This window comes from Electrona antarctica (genome assembly GCF_951216825.1).
Source record: "Electrona antarctica genome assembly, chromosome: 20".
Taxonomy (NCBI): Eukaryota; Metazoa; Chordata; class Actinopteri; order Myctophiformes; family Myctophidae; genus Electrona; species Electrona antarctica.
Window position 1 is genome coordinate 36,578,471 of NC_136801.1, and position 8,715 is coordinate 36,587,185.

Consider the following 8,715-nt stretch of genomic DNA (forward strand, 5'->3'; position numbering starts at 1 on the left):
GGTGACTGCACTTTTATTCATTCATTCATTGTTTTTTCAAATGCTAAATAATGAACAAAGCACACATTCTTTCCCCAGGTTAAAATGTAAACAGGCTAAATGATGATGGCTGATTCATCCACTATAGACTATATTCAAATGCAGAGATTAAACGTGTTAATGGTCACTGGTTGTCTGGAATTGGACAGATCACCTGTTAATGATCACATTATGGATGAACTGAGACCATTTTACACCTCTTTGACTCTGAGTTGCAACAGAACTACAGAAATAGGCTTATCACACAGAACTTATTATTATCCATTGTAAAATGTTAAAGGTGATTTAACTTGTGTAAGGGATATGTTTTGTTAAAATAGCTCTACTAATCATTGCTATATTGTTTGTGCAGTAACAGAGGTCTTCCCACGTCTCCATACCCATTTCACTAACATAATTATTACTATTTCATGTGAAATGTGTTAATAAAATTGACCAGTACTATGAAGAGAAGTACTGTGAATTTAAGAACTTATGACACACTATTTCGTTCACAGGTTTTAATTAAAAAAAAAAAAGTGTTATTTGTTATAGGACCGTATCGGACCCCAACATATACTCTGTGTATATAATGGTTGATAAAAAAATGCTCACATGTGCTTACCACATATCACTATAAAATACATTAGGCCTATATTCATAAATGTGTGCCAATTTCTCTCTCTCTCAATTGGAATGGAGACAAATCTGAAATGGTAACCAGATAATTGGCCATTTGAGAACATGATCTGAGTAGGAAAGAGAGATAATACATCTTGTGATGTCAAAGTGTCAAATGTGATTATGTGCACTCATTTCTTCCCTGTCACAGACAATGTGTCTAATTTAAAATGTCTTGAAAAATGTCCAATAAGAAAATCCATTAACAAGTTAAACAAAATCGATCTATACATACAGCTGTATGGTCACAAAAAAATATATATACACCAAAGGCTTTTCCACACACACACATCACGATCATTTGGGTTTCTCTCCAGTGTGAATTCTCTGGTGTCTTTTAAGGCTGGACATTTCAGAGAAGCGGTGACCACACTGATCACATCCATAGGGTTTCTCTCCTGTGTGAATTCTATGGTGTCTTTTAAGGTTTTCCATTTGAGAGAAGTGTTGCCCACACTGATCACATCCATAGGGTTTCTCTCCTGTGTGAATTCTATGGTGTCTTTTAAGGTTTTCTATTTGAGAGAAGTGTTGCCCACACTGATCACATCCATAGGGTTTCTCTCCTGTGTGAATTCTCTGGTGGCTTTTAAGGCTGGACATTTCAGAGAAGCGGTGACCACACTGATCACATCCATAGGGTTTCTCTCCTGTGTGAATTCTCTGGTGGCTTTTAAGGCTGGACTTGTCAGAGAAGTGTTGTCCACACTGATCACATCCATAGGGGTTCTCGCCGGTGTGAATTCTCTGGTGGCCTTTAAGGTGTGCCATTTGAGAGAAGTGTTGCCCACACTGATCACATCCATAGGGTTTCTCTCCTGTGTGAATTCTCTGGTGTCTTTTAAGGTTTTCTATTTGAGAGAAGTGTTGCCCACACTGATCACATCCATAGGGTTTCTCTCCTGTGTGAATTCTCTGGTGGCTTTTAAGGCTGGACATTGCAGAGTAGCGGTGACCACACTGATCACATCCATAGGGTTTCTCTCCTGTGTGAATTCTCTGGTGGCTTTTAAGGCTGGACATTTCAGAGAAATGTTGTCCACACTGATCACATCCATAGGGTTTCTCTCCAGTGTGAATTCTCTGGTGGCGTTTAAGGTGCGTCATTTGAGAGAAGCGGTGACCACACTGATCACATCCATAGGGTTTCTCTCCGGTGTGAATTCTCTGGTGGGCTTTAAGGTGTGCCATTTGAGAGAAGTGGTGACCACACTGATCACATCCATAGGGTTTTTCTCCAGTGTGAATCCTCTGGTGTGATTTAAGATTTCCCATTGTAGGGAAGTGTTGTCCACACTGATCACATCCATAGGGTTTCTCTCCAGTGTGAATTATCTGGTGTGTTTTAAGTTTGAACATTTCAGAGAAGCGGTGACCACACTGATCACATCCATAGGGTTTCTCTCCAGTATGAATTCTCTGGTGGCTTTTCAGGTTGGACTTGTCAGAGAAGTGTTGTCCACAATGATCACATCCATAGGGTTTCTCTCCAGTGTGAATTATCTGGTGGCTTTTAAGGCTGGATGTTTGAGAGAAGTGTTGTCCACACTGATCACATCCATAGGGTTTCTCTCCAGTGTGAATTCTCTGGTGTATTTTAAGTCTAGACATTGTAGGGAAGCGTTTTCCACACTGATCACAGCAGTGGCATTTTTGCTTAGCCAAGCTTCTTTGTTCATTCACCTCTGGTAGAACAGGGAAGCCAGACTGATGCAACACTGAATTGGAAAGAAAAAGGAAATGATGTTTAGAGGCCTTCCTGGACTTAAAATAGCAAAAACTAGTGTAGAGTTAATGTACCCAATTATCAATTTAGCATCCATTTATATTTCGATTCCACAATCGTTTTATATTCTAGAAAAGACACAAAACTGGTAGTCAATGCTAAAATAAATCAAAACAAACAAATGACTAGATTAAAAAAAAACATCCTTATGGCATACTGTATATCCATATAGACACAGTAAGTAACTTACAGAGGTCTTGGTGATCATTGGGTCCTCCCTGTTGAGCAGAATCATTTGAGGTGGCGTTGAGAGAGTCCATCTTCACTTCAAGCCTGGAGTCCACAGTCAGATGAGATCAGAAAGTATTGATATCCTGAACGGACAACTACAAACTCTTCTTATACCAGAGAGCCTGAGGTGGAACTGTAAAGTTCAACTCTGTTCCACTCCAAAGGACATACAAGGACGCAACTCCAATTTCCAACTCAATCCAATGATTTTTTATTTTCCAACTTTTACGCTCAGTGTTGGCTTCATTGGTGATTGGCTGGTCATTTCAGTTAGGTTGAAAACCTTCGAACACAAAGAAACAAAAGATTAACAACATTGCCAAACAACAAATGATAATCCTTTCAAACCAACAGGTTCTTTTTAACCATTCTTGATTTTAAACATTAAATATTCTTAAATAATCAAATGTCTTTAAACAATTAGTGTTCTTAAACAATGAATGCCTAAATTAAATGTCTTTTAAATTTAAATTAATTAACATTTCAAATTACTTCACCTTTAAACATCTAGCATTTTAAATTGAATAAGTAGTTAAAGAAAATAGCTGAACTTAAGCTTGTAGATCAGCTCTAATTGAACAAGGCATTTTAAACCTTTAACATGAATTGTCCATATTTTAGTAGTCTTTTAAATTCTTAATCATTTCTAACTTGGTCTTATTTTGTAAAGAGATACTATTAAACATAAATGAAATCCAACTCTCAAGCAAGTTAATGTGTTCCTTCCCCACTTCAGACTGAAGCAGTTGAAGCTACTAAACACAATTAGCCATATTTAACCACATCAAACAGTACATACATAAGTAAATAAAACAATACAATACAATATCACCAACCATTGGCGTCTTTGGAGGTAGAACCCAAGAGTTGTCTTTGCTGTTTGCATCTGGTGTTTGTTTGAATGACTGAAGCTCCATTCCTTTTAAGGTGCTCCTAATCAGGTAACGAGCAGCCATCTTGCTGCTGCATTCTGGGAGATGAAGTTTCTGAGGTGTGAGATGTCATGCTGACCAGATTTTGTCCATTTCTGAGTTTTGACTCAACAGGAACTACTATCTGCTTGGTGCTGATTGGCCAAAGTGTGTAACAATAGAATCATCAGCCACCAATCATAACAAACTGCTGCATGTGCTCCACCCCTCTCTGACTCCTCCCCCAGGTCATGCTCTATGCAACATTCTAGAAATAAACGGCTAACTGTGAGATTGCTTTGTAAGCTTCATATTTAATATATGAATATCTATATCCAATATGGAGTAACTGACTATCTGGATAATATATGTACAGTCTAATAATATTGAATAAGTGGATATTAATGAAGTGTTACTGCATGCAGCAGAGGCATTATTATATGATTGCTCCATATTATTTCAGTGACATAGAACCAGCTCTGGTGAAGAAACAACAAGAAAAACAGTTTTCCAAAACTATTGTTTTCAAAACACAAACTGCCACCCACCCCCTAAAGTATTGCAAACAGACTTCATAAATAGTACACAAGTACAAACAAGTACAAGTACAAACAAGTATACTACCGCACACCCTGTACTTTTATACTTTTTTATTTTATTAAGTTGCAATGTAAGTTCAATTAGTTTCGACTTTAGAAGACAGTGGTGGGGTTTCTGTACAGGACTGGTCAAGGCCTAACAACAAATGAGTATATTGTCAAATCCTCAAAGTCTCGTAGCAAATTGTGCTCTATTGTTCTCATTGAATCACTTATCTATATTTACAGTGAAATCCCAATGTGTAGGCCTGTGTGCAGAAATGAAATGATTACTATATTTACCCAGGGTATCTGGGCTAAGCTCAAGAACTTGTTTCCAGCCAGGCCCTGCTCATAGAACATTTCATCGTAGTGGTTCAATGCCTTGTTCAAGGGCACTTCAGCGGTGGTAATTTTAACGTGTCGGACCGATTGGACAGATCACCTGTTAATGATCACATTATGGATGAACTGAGACCATTTTACACCTCTTTGACTCTGAGTTTCAACAGAACTACAGAAATAGGTCTATCACACCGAACGTATTATTATTATTATTATCCTTTGTGAAATGTTAAAGGTGCGGTAACTTGTAAGGGATATCTTTTGTTAAAATAGCTCTACTAATCATTGCTATATTGTTTGTTCAGTAACAGAGATCTTCCCACGTCTCCATACCCATTTCACTAACATAATTATTACTATTTCACAATGTGAGATGTGTTAATAATATAATTGACCAGTAACATGAAGAGAAGAAGGCCCATGGTTTCTACAGTATATCACAATATTTCTTTCACAGGTTTTAATTTAAAAACTGCTCACCACACATATCACTATAAAATAAATAAGGCCTATATACAAATACGTGTGCTAGACAGAAGTCTTTCCATGTCTCCATACCTACTTCACTAAGATCATTATTATGCTTGCATAATGTGAAATGTGATAATAATACAATTGATCAACAGTAATATGAAGGAGGAAATGCCTGTTTGTTTTTTTTAAACACAATTTCTGGTGTGTTTTAAGGCTTGACATTTGAGCGTCTGTGTTGTCCACACAGATCACATCCATAGGGTTTCTCTCCAGTGTGAATTCTCTGGTGTGTTTTAAGGCTTGACATTCGAGAGAAGTGTTAAATAGTACACAAGGCTTCACATCTAAGTAACAGTATACTACCGCATCCCCTGTACCTTTATTTTTTATTTGATTAAGTTGCAATGTAAGTTCAATTTGGTAGTATAGAAGACAGTGGTCTGGGTTCTGTACAGGACTGGTCAAGGCCGGACAACAAATTAGTATATTGTCATTGTCATACCTATATTCACAGTGAAATCCTATTGTTTAATGTGTAGGCCTGTGTGCAGAAACATGTGTCCATAGTGTAAGGTATTCATTCATGAGCAGGATAAGTCATTCTTATAATACTCATATCCTATATTCATGGGAAACAAGTCAAGTCATTGTTAGTTTCAATAGCTTGTGGCTGCACTTTATTAAAAACATTTTTTAAATGCTATAGTGAACAAACTAGGTTAAAACACGCTATGATGGCTGATGCTTCATTCACTATAGAAAATACATTCAAATGCAGATATTAAACGTGTTAATGGTCACTGGTTGTCTGGCATTGGACAGATCACCTGTTAATGATCACATTATGGATGCACTGAGACCATTTTACACCACTTTGACTCTGATGAGTTTCAGCAGAACTACAGAAATAGGTCTATCATCACATGGAACTTATTATTATCCTCTGTGAAATGTTAATGGTGTTGTAAACTCATCGCTATAGGGACACGTGCATCAGTAAGCAGGAACTGGGGGAGGGAATGAAGGACCGGAAAGTCTGGCGTGGCATTGTGAAATCTATGATCTCGACCGCAGTCGAAAAATGCTATTAAAGGTACTTAAGTATTCAAGAGTAAAAGTAAATTCAGGCGTACTGGCCACTTGACGTACAGGCCTGGGCCACCCAATGAATGGGCCGCTCCATCCATTCCTTTTCTTTTCTCCATTCCATTTCCTTTTTGACCCTGTCCAGCCCTGCACACACACACACACACACACACACACACACACACACACACACACACACACACACACACACACACACACACACACACACACACACACACACACACACACACACACACAGAGAGGTAGCTCACATCATATGTAGGCTACTTAAGAAAAGTATCTGGTGTTAAGATGTATTTAAGTATCAAAAGTAAAAGTATTAAAGACCTTTTCATGGTACAGAGAAAAAAAACAGCCAGCCATGTTGTGTACTTCTCTTTCCTTTCAGAATAATGCAGCTTTCAAGTGCCGGTACTTCAGCTGTTTTTGTAGCTATTTCTGAATTTTGAGTGGCTGCTGTCCATTACACCAAAGAAAGAATTCTCCTTCTACATCCATTGTCTAGTTTCTACATGCATTATCTTATTTCTCCATCCACTATGGTTTCATCTGTCCTTCAGTGTCCTGGGCTAAATTAAGGTCTAAAGGTCCCCACACACCGAGCGTGTTTTTTTCGGATTTCTAGCTGCGCTTCTCCATCAGTTTTCCGAAAAACGCGTCCAGTGTGCAACCACGTTTTCTCTCCATTATTGATTATAATGAAGCACATCATAAGAGCTTGTGCTCTTATAAGCCGGCTGCTTAGGGGGCAGAAAGGGAAAAAAATACCATTCCTTAATACGAACATGTAAGCACTTCACCATGCTAGTCTGCCTCTAATATTTTCAATTCAATTCAATTCAATTCAATTCAATTCAATTCAATTCAATTCAATTCAATTCAATTCAATTCAATTCAATTCAATTCAATTCAAAGGGCTTCATTGAAAGGGCTCTTTCACTACATCCATAAATCTTCTCTTTGGTCTTCCTCTAGGCCTCCTGCCTGGCAGTTCCAACTACAGTTCCTTCTACCGATATACTTACTATCCCTCCTCTGTATGTGTCCAAACCATCTCAGTCTGGCCTCTCTGGCTTTATCTCCAAAACATCTGACATGTGCTGTCCCTCTGATGTACTCATTCATGATCCTATCCATCCTTGTTACTCCCAGAGAGAACCTCAACATTTCAGTCTCTGCTACCTCCAGCTCTGCATCTCTAAAACATAAATGTGTAAACTACAGATGTAATTTTATTGAAACAAGACAATAATAGCATAAGAGCTAAGAGCATAATAGCTTAATAATTTATGCTGAGCATTAGTCAAAGGTATCACATTTTAACAGTATGTTTAAATTGGAAACACGTGTGAGCAAACACACACACACACACACACACACACACACACACACACACACACACACACACACACACACACACACACACACACACACACACACACACACACACACACACGCTCCGTCCTTTAGATTCCTCACGGAGAAGACCTTTTTTTGTCCTGATCATACAAAAAGGACAAAGTTAAAGTATAAGTAAAACAAATTGTCAGATAGTCGCCATCTTTGAAATATGCAAAATAGAGGTTCAGCCACATAAAGATGATCATTCCAAAATGTTTCTAATTGTCAAAAAACATGATTTAGACACCAAGTTTGCATTCATAGCTCATGTGGTTCTAAAGTTCTAGATAAAACCTTTTTCAGGTGGCGGACTGGTGGCCATATTGGATTTGGCCACTATGATGACCTGGAGGGTTGCTGGCTCGGGCACGGATTCAACAAAGATGAGTATTTTGAGCACCTCAGAAAATCTTAAAAGATAGTCATGTTCGAAGTAGTGGTCATTTTAAAAGGTGTGTGGTCATTTTTGGGTATTTTGCCCCGGATAGAGAATTTTTTACAGTTCCCAAGTTGTTCGCGGTAGTCATATTAGCCAAGAACAGTTGAGATATTCTCTCCTAAATGAAGTGCATATCTTAGCCAGGTCCTCTACTACCACTGACATAGAAACATAGGTTTTTTGTTCAAAAAACTTAAAAAATAATAATAGGAGCCTCAGGTCTAAATGGGTTAACATAAAGTGACAGAGGCGTGTACAGACATTTTGAGGGGCAGGTGTTCAAGTGAAAAATGGGCACCTTGTGTTGCGCGTGGAACAGCCGGCTGCCTTAATAGTGTGTGAGATTTATAGATTCTGGGTCATAAATAATATATTAGACGCTTTCAATCTATAATTGATCGACGTGACCATGGGCCATATACTGTACACTGTACAAAACAAAAATAAAATAAACAAACTGTACAAAACAACGGACTTTCAAAAGGGCACTTTGCTGTCCAGAGGGCAAAAGGGCAGGTGCTTTAGCACCACTTGGTGTATAAAACGTGTCATGCTGATGCATGTTAACAAATGTCATTATAGGGCAGGCGAACATTTTCTTGTATGTTTTAAAAGTCGACCTAAAGCCAAAATAGCCGATCTACGAGCTCACAATGCGTTTTATTTTTTATAGGGCATGTGTTTACTTTGTTGTCACCCTGTGTATATATTTTTTTCTTTCCTGAAATGACACCTGTGTTTGGG

The 8,715-nt window shown here is 38.2% G+C and overlaps 1 long non-coding RNA gene across 1 annotated transcript; it reads right to left on the minus strand.

The window, feature by feature from the left end:
- Window positions 1-546: 546 nt before the first annotated feature.
- LOC306912784 lies at window positions 547-3,690 on the minus strand. The gene is made up of 3 exons (XR_013788443.1): window positions 3,553-3,690; window positions 2,676-2,999; window positions 547-2,417 (listed from the first exon to the last, which is right to left on the minus strand). It is a non-coding gene; the product is annotated as an uncharacterized lncRNA (long non-coding RNA).
- Window positions 3,691-8,715: the final 5,025 nt, after the last annotated feature.